Source organism: Peromyscus eremicus, chromosome X (genome assembly GCF_949786415.1).
Source record: "Peromyscus eremicus chromosome X, PerEre_H2_v1, whole genome shotgun sequence".
NCBI lineage: Eukaryota > Metazoa > Chordata > Mammalia > Rodentia > Cricetidae > Peromyscus > Peromyscus eremicus.
In genome coordinates this window covers 78,814,772-78,828,982 of record NC_081439.1, presented here as the reverse complement: position 1 = coordinate 78,828,982, position 14,211 = coordinate 78,814,772, and positions in this window count along the sequence as shown.

The following is a 14,211-nucleotide window of genomic DNA, read 5'->3' as shown; positions in this document are numbered from 1 at the left end:
GATTACATCATTCTTCTTTCGCCTTGTTCTCTCATACAGGCAGCGAGCCAGAAACAGAAAATAAGGTGAAGGCTGCATGTGGAACATATTCCTGCCGTCTCTACTAACACCATCAGCCCATGACACAAACACAATAAGCAAAACTCACTGTAGCTAAATAGGGCAGTGTGGGGTGTGTTTGATGAATGCTCCTTCTACAGGACTTGTTCCACACAAAATTGATTTAAACTGTACTCATCTAGAAACATTTCATACACATCTTCATTGAAAAGCTGTCTTTAGACACAATAGGAAACAGGGTGGAAAAAGAGGTTCTAGAGATTAGCATATGAAAGTCAGCAACATGGGAAGCCAGAAAGCTATTAGCCTACCTGGGCTTCATTCAACCATAAGAGCATGTTCAAAAAAATTAAATAAATAAAAGACCCCCTTGTATGAACTTTGGAGAGGTGGGTATTACACAAATAACTCATAAGTGGGCATACTCCCCTACCCCATCCCAGCTGTGTGTTCTTGGTCATGAACACACATGCCACAGGTCCCATCTGGCACATCCCCTAAGCTCTGTGTTTCTCCTTTAATAATCTATTTTCTCTATCTAAATGTCCATGTGTCTACGTCCAATTTGCTGTATAGGCACAACCTGGAAATTCTAACAACTGTCCTCCAAACTCAAATACACACATGTATCATCTTGGCGTGCAACCCAAGAGGAAGAAGTAAGCACAAGATGCTTCCAAACCTTTCTCTCTCAAAAAGGGCAATGAAGTGTGTTTTCCCCCTTCCTTTAGTGCTTGGAAATGAGAGGCAGATTTCTGTGGGTGAATTCACCACAGTTTGGGGAAAACAGATTCAGTATCTCTTTCCTTTCCTCTCCCCTGCCTACAACACTCATGAGTGAGGATTGAAAGTGAGTCTATACCCTCTGAGAAATTAATAGAGTGGCAATGGCTGCTAGGCCTAGATTTAAGATTGGATGGCAGCTGTGGGGTGACCATCACATTTAATCTATGGCTGGATCCCATAGATATCCCTGCTCTGATGGTGAATAGGCCCATGTTATCATACAACTGTCCTCACCACAGGCAGAAGTAACCATGTGATTTTGTTGCCTTCTTGGCAAGTGATGTCACTAAGATAGCAATGATCACATGAGCCAAGATGGCAATGATGATGTAAGGCAAGTTGGTGACAATCCCATGAATCAAGATGGTAACTGTGGTATCACTAGCCAAGATGCCAGTGATTATGTGACTAACGAAAATGGTGGTATTCACAAAATTTCCTGTTACTGGATGTCAGTGAGTCCCCCAGTAATCATGACACCACTAGAATTTTCCATGACACTGGCATTCATTTACACATCCCAAAACATTTCTCCTTATTTCTTCCTTCCCTTTACCTTCTCAGATACCTACCACGATGGCAAAAACATGAGGTCCAGATAGGAATCTCATATGACAAGCATTATGGCAGCTCTTTCCCAGTCAGTCTTCACACCTATGACAATATGCCCAAATATTTCCCCCTGCCATAAGTTTCCAGGGGTGGGAACAAGGAACATTGTAAGTTGAATGTAGACTCCATTCCTTCCAGGATCTTACTGCCCACAGCTTTGAAGGGAGACACCTTCCAGTGCTTCCAATATACATTTCTTTTTTCTATAGAGACAATCCCCAATGGAGACAAGAGTTTGAAATCTGGGGTTATAGCTGCCATGGCCTATACAGCTTATGAGTTAACAAAACTCAGGTGACAGGGAATGAAGAAATTACAGATACACATAGAGAAAAGTTGGAATCAGGTGGGTTGTGCACTCTGATGAAGATGCACCAACAACAACTTGGAAACTCAGGGCATTTATTTTGTTTTTACATCTAAATTGAGTAAGCAGCTTTGATGCACACAGCCAAACAAGGAGGCAGTCTTAGCTAATCTTAGTAAGAGGTCTTTGTAGCGGGACGTCTCAAGCTGTAAACATCCAGGAGAGAGGGAAGTTGTTGAGAGATTCTGTACACGCTGGTTTTAGCTAATGGTGAACAATTGGTAATATCTGTACTTGGACCAGAGGAAGGCTTTGACATTTCTCTGAGCCTCACCTAGGAAAGGCTTTGCCATTTCTGTGAATCTAAGGCATTGGGGCCCTTGATAAGGTGGTGCCTATGCCAACAACACACATTAACTCAGGACTTCATCTACTCTTTATACATTCACCTTGGGCTTCCTCTGCTCCCACATCTCCTCCTTTCATATTTCTTAGATGTTTGTGATGAATCTTCACATTTAGTCTAGGGACAGTTCACTGCAACGTTCAGCACTAGATCATAAAGATGATAATAAGAAAGAGCATAACAGCTGCTATGCCTAACGAAAGTAAAAAGGAATGTTTTAACAAGCTAAAGGGATTGGAGCCTCAAAGCTTGTCAAAGATTGTTTTTGAACTATTAGCAAGAGAAATATTCTGATCATAAGACTTTTGCATTTCTAGAATGTGCAGACATAATAGGACACATCCATGCTATCATTACTGTGGCTCCCAACACCCAGGAGATGGCCCCCATTGAATTCTCAATTATATCTTCTCGAATTATAAGGAGTCACTCTCACAAATACGTTGGTTGTCCCTGTGACATATTAAATCCTGTTTAAATCACAGGGCTCTAGCATGGAACAAATAGTGTAACAGAGCCCACTGGAACCTCAGATGGATAGAGAAGTGCCCCCCAAAATGCAGGGAGTCATGAGTAGAAAGAAGTATGGAAAGATGTGGCCAAGTCACTGGATGAAGAAGTGGTAACCCAGGCCCATAAGTCTAGTATGCTTCTGTCCTGATCCAATGCTCCCTCATGGATATGATTAACAGATACATCAGAAATAGAGGTACTAAGTTATCTTCCAGAAAAAAGGCACTGTTCTTCCTCCTCTGCCATTTACATCACCCTTTTGTGCCTACCACTCTTCCTCAGGTTCTAAAGTTCAGTGCACATCCTACCCTCAGCTCAACGAGTATAACTCTTTGCAGTCTCCATGGATTTCGAAGATTTTGCCTTTTACTCCAGTCTTTACAGTGACAGCTCCAGTGTAGTCGGGATAGTGCAAACCTCCTTTAGTCAGAGCCTGGATCAAAAGTGACAGCAGCTTTTCCACAGGACCGAGGAACTCTGGTGTCACTGCCAGCTTGCTTGTTGTGTGGGCCATAGTTGGTCACCTTCAGGTCTTCTCCAGCCATTGGTTAAAGGTAATGCATGAGCAGACACTTTGGTCTCGGGCCCTGCTCTGCTTCCCTACTGCTATGCAGCCTGTCTTGATAAAAGCCAGTGACAGCTATGTTCTATAACATCAAAACTCTACCTCTCCATTCAAAGAATCTGCCATTTCCTGAGAACAGGTTAGGCAAATCATTAATTAAGCAATGCATGCACTGTGTTCGTTTTCAGCCTGTCATGTATGACCATGTTAACCCCAGAGGGTTAACCTCTGACCTCATGTTCATGATGGTACCTTCTTTATAGTTTTATCAGGCCTCCTCCTCTGGGACCACACAATCAGCTTCAAGAGCTGCCCTTTGGTTTCTCCGTGGGTTCCAGTCTCAGCTGGAATCAGGCTCTTCACTGGATCTCTGTGTACCTTGAAGGTACCCAAAGTGACCACTCCACACCATCAGGGAAGACACCAGCATACCGTCATCCTTACATCAGCACAGGGCATAGACCAAACTGTTTTCCTACCATGACATCTTCCATAACACCCTGGGTTTTACTCCTCTGTCCTTTAGAGACCAGTGCCATTCTATAGCAGTGAAGCTGTCTTCTGTGCACTATTTTAAAATTTAACGTCAATAAGGCTTTATTTAAAGAATTGTTAAGCGTAGAGAATTCTCCTCATTTTTGATTTTCTGATTGTTGTTTGAGACATCTGTGGTATCTTTGTAAAATAGACTGTCCCTTGGGTTGTAAGGAATGCCCAAGTTGTGAAATCGTTTTATGTTGTGCATGGAAATTTTTATAAGCAAGGGCATTGTTTTTCTTGAAACATCATGGATAGCTCACAACAGCGAATGTGGCAAAGCAGTGAACAGCAGAATGGTTTGTAACCTCCCTGTGTGAGCAAAGGCATAAACAAATATGAGTATAGGTATCAACAGAAACATGCACAAATTGCACTCTCCCAAAGGGGAACACATGAGGAACATCCATCTGCCAAAGAGCATTGGGATGTAACCCTCTGGGGTTCACATGGTCATGCATGACAGGCTGAAAACGAACACAGTGCATGCATTGCTTAATTAATGATTTGCCTAACCTGTTCTCAGGAAATGGCAGATTCTTTGAATGGAGAGGCAGAGTTTTGATGTTATAGAACATAGCTGTCACTGGCTTTTATCAAGACAGGCTGCATAGCAGTAGGGAAGCAGAGCAGGGCCCAAGACCAAAGTGTCTGCTCATGCATTACCTTTAACCAATGGCTGGAGAAGACCTGAAGGTGACCAACTATGGCCCACACAACAAACAAGCTGGCAGTGACACCAGAGTTCCTCGGTCCTGTGGAAAAGCTGCTGTCACTTTTGATCCAGGCTCTGACTAAAGGAGGTTTGCACTATCCCGACTACACTGGAGCTGTCACTGTAAAGACTGGAGTAAAAGGCAAAATCTTCGAAATCCATGGAGACTGCAAAGAGTTATACTCGTTGAGCTGAGGGTAGGATGTGCGCTGAACTTTAGAACCTGGGAAAGAGTAGTAGGTAGTATGCCATTGTCAGAAGCTTCTGTAAATGTAGTCTTAGCTAAAGCAAGGGGTTGAGACTCTGTGACCTTGGGAAAGATAAACCCAAGACTTGATGAAAAGTATATCTTTTATGGCTAAAGATGAGAATCAAGCTACCTAGGATAATTAGCCAAAGAATATTGCCAGGCAGTAGACTGTTTCGAGAGTTGAAGCTGATCTCCTTAATATGGGACAGCAATTGTCTCTGTGCTTTACCTAGCATTTCTATACCACATTTTTTCCCTTTGAGATTAATTTTACCACCAAATCATAGTAAGAGTTCAGGACCCTGGAAGGAGAATGTCTCAAATGGATCCATTCCAAAACATCCTACAGTTGCCAGAGTACCCCAGTGAGGGCCATAGATGATTTTAGGAATCCTAGAGAAAGACACGTGGATGGGTCCCATCTCTGTGCTCAACTATTAGGCATAGCTGCTTTTGCTGCAGCTAGAGCTGTCTTAGCCTCAGAAGTAGGATGGCGTGTAAAAAAGGGATAGGTCTCTCCTTCTAAAACTTGGAAAAGTGGAAAAAGTTCCTGGGTGGTAAGATTAAGTGAGGATCTGAGCCAATTAACATCTCACAATAGTGTTTGAAAATCATTAAGACTTTTAAGACCATTCTTGGGACTGTCTTGTGTCATCTAGCTTTTAAGGGAGCACAACACCTTCCCCTGCAATTTTACTGAGTTGTTGGAATCGAAATGTTTGTGTAAACTTTTCTGGTGCAATTTGAAGACCCAAGTCCTAAAGACTACTTTTTGAGGTTGACAAAGATCATTGCTAATTCAGAAGAATCAGAGTGGCTGATTAGAATATCATCCATATAAGCCCTACAGCTTTTGTCACATAGGGCTTCATAGCTTCAGCAGCAAATTACTGACACATAAAGGAGTTGTTTTCATGCTCTGAGAATGAAGCTTCCATTGAAAGCACTGTGCAAGCAGAACATAATTAGGCAAGAGAGGGGTAAAAGCAGATTTTTCAAGATCACTGGTATGAGAGCTTGAATGAAAATGGTCCCCATAGGTTCATATATTTGAAAACTTGATCCCCAGTTGGTGGAACCATTTGGGAAGGATTGGGACGTATGGTCTTGTTGGAAGAGGTGTGTCACTGGGGGTGGGCTTTGAGGTTTCAAAAAACTCAGCCATTCCAAGTTAGCTCTCTCTTTGCCCAGTGCTTGTGGATCAAGATGTAAGCATTCAGCTACTGCTCCAGCACCATGCTGCCATGCTTTCTGCCATGGAGATCAGGACTCTAACCTGCTGGAACCATAAGCACCAATAATCATTTTATAAGTTGCTTTAGTGTCCATTCACAGCAATAAAAAAGTAAATAAGACAGCCAGAGTGTAGTGGAATGGTAAAAAAAAAAAAACACAAATTCTTTAAGTCAAATATAATTAAATGAAAATGGAATGGAGTAGCAATAGGCAATGGCGGTCCTAGCTTGAGGGTTCCCACTGCCTGCATGACTCTATTTATAGCTATTAAATCCTGCAACAATCTCCATTTACCTGATTTCTTTTTTATGACAAGGATAAGAGTGTTCCAAAGACTATTAGATGATCCTTCATGTCCTACCTGTAATTGTTTCTCCACAAAAGCAGCCTTGGCTGCCAGTTCTCCCAGGAGCAGCCACTGATCTACACAGACCAATCTCTCTAATAACCAAGTGATCAAGAGGTCAACTTACCCTGAGAGTTGCCTTGTAGCATCAACCATGGCCACTGACAAAAAGATCAGCCATGGGATATCCTAGCAGTTGCCTTTTATAATTACCCTGATTTGTGGCACTATTGTACCTTGTTGAGTTTTACCTAAACTCTTAATGGGTTACATTCCCTATGTAGCATCTGATGAGAGACAGTATGGTTCCAGCTATATAAAAGAATTTCCATTTGTCTCAAAATATCTTGGCTCCATAAATATAAAGGCATATTGGGTAAGACATATGGCCCAAAGACACCTTAATGACCTTCGGCATCCCACCAGCTAATCATGGCAGAACTTTGTGATGGTACCTGTGCCTCACTGACTCCCTGTAGATCATTAGCAGCCGGTTGAAGTGGCCATGCTGGGGTGCCAATGTCATTCTGCAATTATAGACACATAGATCCAGCTGTCAAGAAGCCCAAAAAAAGCTTTATCATTTAAGTACAGCTTCATTTGAGCATGTTTCTCCATTCCTCTTTGTATCCAATAAACACAATTTTAGGACCTCAAATCCCCATCTTTACAGGGCTGAGCCATGAATCTTTCCTTTTTTTTTTTTTTTTAGCACTGGGGAATGTTACCAGTTGAATTATTTTTAATTTACGTATAGTATCAAGGTAAATTTTGGGGCAACTGAGTCAATACCTTAATATCCCTTTTATAATCTTCATTTAATATAGGAAGTCAATATGTAGTCCCTGTAGGCTCTGACCGTTTCTTCCTAAAATAAGTCTTACTGTGCCTGGAGGCAAGGGCCCATATACTACAGTAGGCATGGCTTGGAGTCTCACATTAAGGTTTAGTATAATTCAGGTGGTAGAACTGAGGTCCACTCCCCCAGTATTTGAGGTTGCTTGATATAGCTGATCAATGGTGCACTTTAGTGGCTGAGGGTCATTGGTTTGCCATGTTGGTTCATGGGGCCCCACAGGATGATAGTTTCTACTGTTTGACATGACCAGGAAGTGTCCCATTAACTATTTCTCACCCCTCACTAGAAATTGCCCACGAATATCTATTTGTAACCATCATTTGTAATCAGCCCAGTGGATTCCTCTCTGACGTCACAGGCACAAACACAAGTTCTATGCAGACCATCTATGGGGTACTGGGGCCCACTTATTTTTTTTTATTTGAAATCTCTATAGGGGCAATTATGTGCAAAATGTCCTATTTTTCTATATGTATAACAGGCACCATTCTCTCCTCCCCCCGCCACAGGCATATAACTTCCTCAAGGGATGCTACATGAGCCACTCCTTGAAAGTGACTAGGACCTATGTCTGCACACAATCTAATCACCTCTTAGGAATGTAAGCACTTATACAAACCCCGAAGTGCCTCCTTGGAAGTGTTAGCAATTGTTTTATAAGCACCTTCCCTGCCTTGGGGTCAGCTATATCTCATAGCTCAAGTTTGATCCTGAGAACCTAAAGAAAATGGCCTCAATACAACATCAATGAGTGATGGGAAAATTCGACCAAAGGGTGGAAGTCTAAATTATAATACGTTCCTACAAATTGATCTGTTTTACAGCAATAAAGGAAAATGGTATGAACTTTCTTATGTCCAGGTCTTCGTGGCTGTCTACCAAAAAAGTGAGTTGTGCAAAGAGTAATCAAAAAGGGAGAAACACTGATATCTTTTTTTTCTTTTCTTTTCTTTTTTTAATTATTATTTTGCAATACAATTCAGTTCTACATATCAGCCACCGATTCCCTTGTTCTCTCCCCTCCCACCCCCCTCACCTTCCCCCCAGCCAGCCCCCCATTCCCATCTTCTCCAGGGCAAAGCCTTCCCTGCAGACTGAGATCAACCTGGTAGACTCAGTCCAGGTAGGTCCAGTCCCCTCCTCCCAGGCTGAGCCAAGTGACCCTGCATAGGCCCCAGGTTTCAAACAGCCAACTCATGCAATGAGCACAGGACCCGGTCCCACTGCCTGGATGCCTCCCAAACAGATCAGGCCAATCAACTGTCTCACCCACTCAGAGGGCCTGATCCAGTTGGTGACCCCTCAGCCACGGGTTCATATTTCATGTGTTTCCGTTCCTTTGGCTATTTGTCCCTGTGCTTTATCCAACCTTGGTCTGAACAATTCTCGCTCATATAAACCCTCCTCATTCTCGCTAATTGGACTCCCAGAGATCCACCCGGGGCCTAGTCATGGATCTCTGCATCCAGATCCCTCAGTAGTTGATGAGGTTTCTAGCACCACAATTAGGGTGTTTGGCCATCCCATCACCAGAGTAGGTCAGTTCGGGCTGTCTCTCGACCATTGCCAGCAGTCTGTTGTGGGGGTATCTTTGTGGATTTCTGTGGGCCTCTTTAGCACTTTGCTTCTTCCTATTCTCATGTGGTCTTCATTTACCATGGTCTCCTATTCCTTGTTCTCCCTCTCTGTTGTTGATCCAGCTGGGATCTCCCGCTCCCCCAAGCTCTCTTTCCCTGGACCCCTGCCCTTCATTTCCCCCACTCATGTCCAGGCTGTTTATGTAGATCTCATTCCATTTCTCTGTCATTGGGCGATCCCCGTGTCTTTCTTGGGGTCCTGTTTTCCAGGTAGCCTCCCTGGTGATGTAAGGAGCAGTCCAGTCATCCTTGTTCCACATCTAGTATCCTGCTATGAGTGAGTACACACCATGTTTGTCTTTCTGAGTCTGGGTTACCTCACTCAGGATGAATTTTTCTAGATCCATCCATTTGTCTGCAAACCTCATGATGGCATTGTTTTTCTCTGCTGAGTAGTATTCCATTGTGTATATGTACCACATTTTGTTTATCCATTCTTCAGTTGAAGGGCATCTAGGTTGTTTCCATGTTCTGGCTATTACAAACAATGCTGATATGAACATAGCTGAACAAGTGCTCTTGTGGTGTGGTTGAGCATTCCTTGGGTATATGCCCAAGAGTGGTATAGCTGGATCTTGGGGGAGATGGATTCCCAATTTTCTAAGAAAATGCCATATTGATTTCCAAAGTGGTTGTACAAGCTTGCATTCCCACCAGCAGTGGAGGAGAATTCCCCTAGCTCCACATCCTTTCCAGCATAAGGTGTCTTCAGTGTTTTTTATCTTAGCCATTCTGACAGGCATAAGGTGGTATCTCAGAGTTGTTTTGATTTGCATTTCCCTGATGATTAGGGATGTTGAGCAATTCCTTAAATGTCTTTCAGCCATTTGAGTTTCCTCTGTTGAGAATTCTCTGTTTAGTTCTATAGCCCATTTCTTAATTGGACTGTTGGGCATTTTGATGTCTAATTTTTTGAGTTCCTTATATATTCTGGATATCAGTCCTCTGTCAAATGTGGGGTTGGTGAAGATCTTTTCCCATTCTGTAGGCTGTCACTTTGCCTTGTTGACTGTATCCTTTGCTCTACAAAAGCTTCTCAGTTTCAAGAGGTCCCATTGATTGATTGTTTCTATCAGTGTCTGTGCTACTGGTGTTCTATTTAGGAAGTGGTCTCCTATGCCAATGCATTCAAGACTACTTCTTACTTTCTCTTCTAGCAGGTTCAGAGTAGCTGGATTTATGTTGAGGTCCTTGATCCACTTGGACTTAAGTTTTGTGCACATTGATAGATAGGGATCTATTTGCAGCCTTCTACATGTTGATATCCAGTTTTGCCAGCACCATTTGTTGAAGATGCTTTCTTTTTTCCATTGTGCACTTTTGGCTTCTTTGTCAAAAATTATTTGTTCATAGGTGTGCAGATTAATGTCAGGGTCTTCAATTCGATTCCATTGGTCCACATGTCGGTTTTTATGCCAGTACCAAGCTGTTTTTATTACTGTAGCTCTATAGTAGAGCTTGAAGTCAGGGATCGTGATGCCTCCAGAGGTTGTGTTATTGTACAGGATTCTTTTGGCTATCCTGGGTTTTTTGTTTTTCCATATGAAGTTGAGTATTATTCTTTCCAGGTTTGTGAAGAATTGTGTTGGTATTTTGATGGGGATTGCATTGAATCTGTAGATTGCTTTTGGTAAGATTGCCATTTTTACTATGTTAGTTCTGCCTATCCATGAGCATGGGAGATCTTTCCATTTTCTGACACCTTCTTCAATTTCTTTTTTCAGGGACTTAAAGTTCTTGTCATATAGGTCCTTCACTTGCTTGGTTAGTGTTACCCCAAGGTATTTTATGTCATTTGTGGCTATAGTAAAGGGTGATGTATCTCTGATTTCCTTCTCTGCTTCTTTGTCTATTGTATATAGGAGGGCTACTGATTTTTTTTGAGTTGATCTTGTATCCTGCTATGTTGCTGAAGGTGTTTATAAGCTGTATCAGTTCCTTGGTGGAATTTTTGGGGTTGCTCAAGTATACTATCATGTCATCTGCAAATAGGGAAAGCTTGACTTCTTCCTTTCCAATTTGTATCCCCTTAATCTCCTTATGTTGTCTTATTGCTCTGGCTAGAACTTCAAGTACTATGTTGAATAAGTATGGGGAGAGTGGACAGCCTTGCCTCGTTCCTGATTTTAGTGGAATTGCTTTGAGTTTCTCTCCATTTAATTTGATGTTGGCTGTTGGCTTGCTGTAAATTGCCTTTATTATGTTTAGGTATGTTCCCTGTATTCCTGATCGCTCCAAGACCTTTATCATGAAGGGGTGTTGGATTTTGTCAAATGCCTTTTCAGCATCTAGTGAGATGATCATGTGTTTTTTTTTCTTTGAGTTTGTTTATATGGTGTATTACATTGACAGACTTTCGTATGTTGAACCATCCTTGCATCCCTGGAATGAATCCTACTTGATCATGGTGGATAATTGTTTTGATGTGTTCTTGGAGTCTGTTTGCCAGTATTTTATTGAGTATTTTTGCATCAATGTTCATGAGGGAGATCAGTCTGTAGTTCTCTTTCTGTGTTGTATCCTTGTTTGGTTTAGGAATCAGGGTAATTGTAGCCTCATAGAAGGAGTTTGGTAATGTTCCTTCTGTTTCTATTGTGTGGAACAATTTAGAGAGTATTGGTATTAACTCTTCTTTGAAGATCTGGTAGAATTCTGCACTGAAACCATCTGGTCCTGGGCTTTTTTTGGTTGGGAGACTTTTAATGACTGTTTCTATTTCGTCAGGGGTTATTGGACTATTTAAATAGTTTATCTGGTCTTGTTTTAATTTAGGTATGTGGTACCTATCCAGAAAATTATCCATTTCTTTTAGGGTTTCCAGTTTTGTGGAATAGAGGTTTTTGAAGTATGACCTGATGATTCTCTGGAATTCCTCAATGTCTGTTGTTATGTCCCCCTTTTCATTTCTGATTTTGTTGATTTGGATGCTCTCTCTCTGTCTTTTGGTTAGTTTGGATATGGGCTTGTCTATCTTGTTGATTTTCTCAAAGAACCAACTCTTTGTTTCATTAATTTTTTGTATTGTTCTCTTTGTTTCTATTTTTGATTTCAGCTCTCACTTTGATAATTTCCTGGCATCTATTTTTCCTGGGAGACTTTGCTTCTTCTTGTTCTAGAACTTTCAGGGGTGCTGTTAAGTCACTAGTGTGAGATTTCTCCAGCTTATTTATGTGGGCATTTAGTGCTATGAATTTCCCTCTTAGTACTGCTTTCATAGTGTCCCATAGGTTTGGATATGTGGTGTCTTCATTTTCATTGATCTCTAGGAAGCCTTTAATTTCTTTCTTTATTTCTTCCTTAACCCATTGGTGATTCAGTTGGGTATTATTCAGTTTCCATGAGATTGTAGGTTTTCTGTAGTTTTTGTTGTTGTTGAAATCCAACTTTAGACCATGGTGGTCTGATAGAACACAGGAGGTTATTCCAATTGTTTTGTATCTGTTTAGATTTGTTTTGTGGCCAAGTATGTGGTCGATTTTAGAGAAGGTTCCATGGGGTGCTGAGAAGAAGGTATATTCTTTTTTGTTAGGATAGAATGTTCTGTAGATATTGATTAAGTCCATTTGAGTCATGACATCAATTAAGTCCTTTATTTCTCTGTTAAGTTTCAATTTGGGAGATCTGTCCAGTGGTGAAAGTGGGATGTTGAGGTCTCCCACTATTAATGTGTGGGGTTTTATATGTGATTTAAGCTTTAGTAATGTTTCTTTTACATATGTGGGTGCCCTTGTGTTTGGCGCATAAATGTTCAGAATTGAGACTTCATCTTGGTGGATCTTTCCTGTGATGAGTATGTAATGCCCTTCTTGATCTCTTTTGATTGATTTTAGTTTGAAGTCTATTTTGCTGGATATCAGGATGGCTACACCTGCTTGTTTCTTAAGACCGTTTGATTGGAAAGTCTTTTCCCAGCCTTTTATTTTTTAGGTAGTGTCTATCTTTGAATTTGAGATGTGTTTCTTGTATGCAGCAGAAAGATGGGTCCTGCTTTCGTATCCATTCTGTAAGCCTATGTCTTTTTATAGGTGAATTAAGTCCATTGATATTGAGGGATATTAATGACCAGTGATTGTTCATTCCTGTTATCTTTTGGTGGTGATGTGTGTGTACTTCTCTTCGTTGGGGTTTACTGCTGTGGCTTTATCTATTGCCTGTGTTTTCGAGGGTGTATCTGACTTCCTTAGGTTGGAATTTTCCTTCTAGTGCTTTCTGTAGGGCTGGGTTTGTGGATAAATATTGTTTAAATCTGGCTTTGTCATGGAATTTCTTGTTCACTCCATCTATGATGATTGAAAGTTTTGCTGGGTATATTAGTCTAGGCTGACACCCATGGTCTCTTAGTGTCTGCATTACATCTGTCCTGGTCCTTCTGGCTTTCAAAGTCTCCATTGAGAAATCGGATGTTATTCTGATAGGTTTGCCTTTATATGTCACTTGGCCTTTTTCCTTTGCTGCTCTTAATATTCTTTCTTTATTCTTTAAGTTTAATTGTTTAATTATTATGTGTCGAGGGGACTTTTTGGGGGGTCTAGTCTGTTTGGTGTTCCATAGGCTTCTTGTATCTTCATAGGCATTTCCTTCTTTAAGTTGGGAAAGTTTTCTTCTATGATCTTGTTGAATATATTTTCTGTGCCCTTGAGTTGGTATTCTTCTCCTTCTTCTACCCCTATTATTCGTAGGTTTGGTCTTTTCATGGTGTCCCAAATATCTTGGACATTTTGGTTCATGACTTTGTTGGCTTTAGTGTTTTCTTTGACTGATGAATCTATTTCTTCTACTGTATCTTCAATGCTAGAGATCCTCTCTTCCATCTCTTGCATTCTGTTGATTATACTTGCATCTGAAGTTCCCAATCATTTACTCAGATTTTCTATTTCCAGCATTCCCTCTGTGTCTTCTTCATTTTTTCTATTTCCCTTTTCAGGTCTTGGACTATTTCCTTCATTTTTTTCATTGATTTTTCTTGATTTTCTTTCAGTACTTTATTGTTTTCTTCCAGGACTTTATTGATTTCTTCTAATTTGTTTACCCTTTCCTCTAGTTGTTTACAGCGTTCTTCACATTTTTTTGTCTTTTCCTCTACACAAGCCTCTAGCTTCTTCATGATGTCATTCATAAGGCTATTTTCTTCTGCTTCTTCCAATTTCTGATGTTCAGGTCTAGGTGTTGGAGGAGGGCTAGGGCCTGGTGATGCTGTATTGCTACTCATTTTGTTGTATGTGTTTCTTCTTTGACGTCTGCCCATCTCCTTGTGGTTCGTTCTTGGCCTTATCCGCACACTTGGTTCAGACAGAGCTGACAGATTCAGGAAGTCTCTCTCTATTGTCCAGATGGGAGCTCTCTTGTCCAAATTGGAAGTCTGGGGCAGGATGGGAGCTCTTG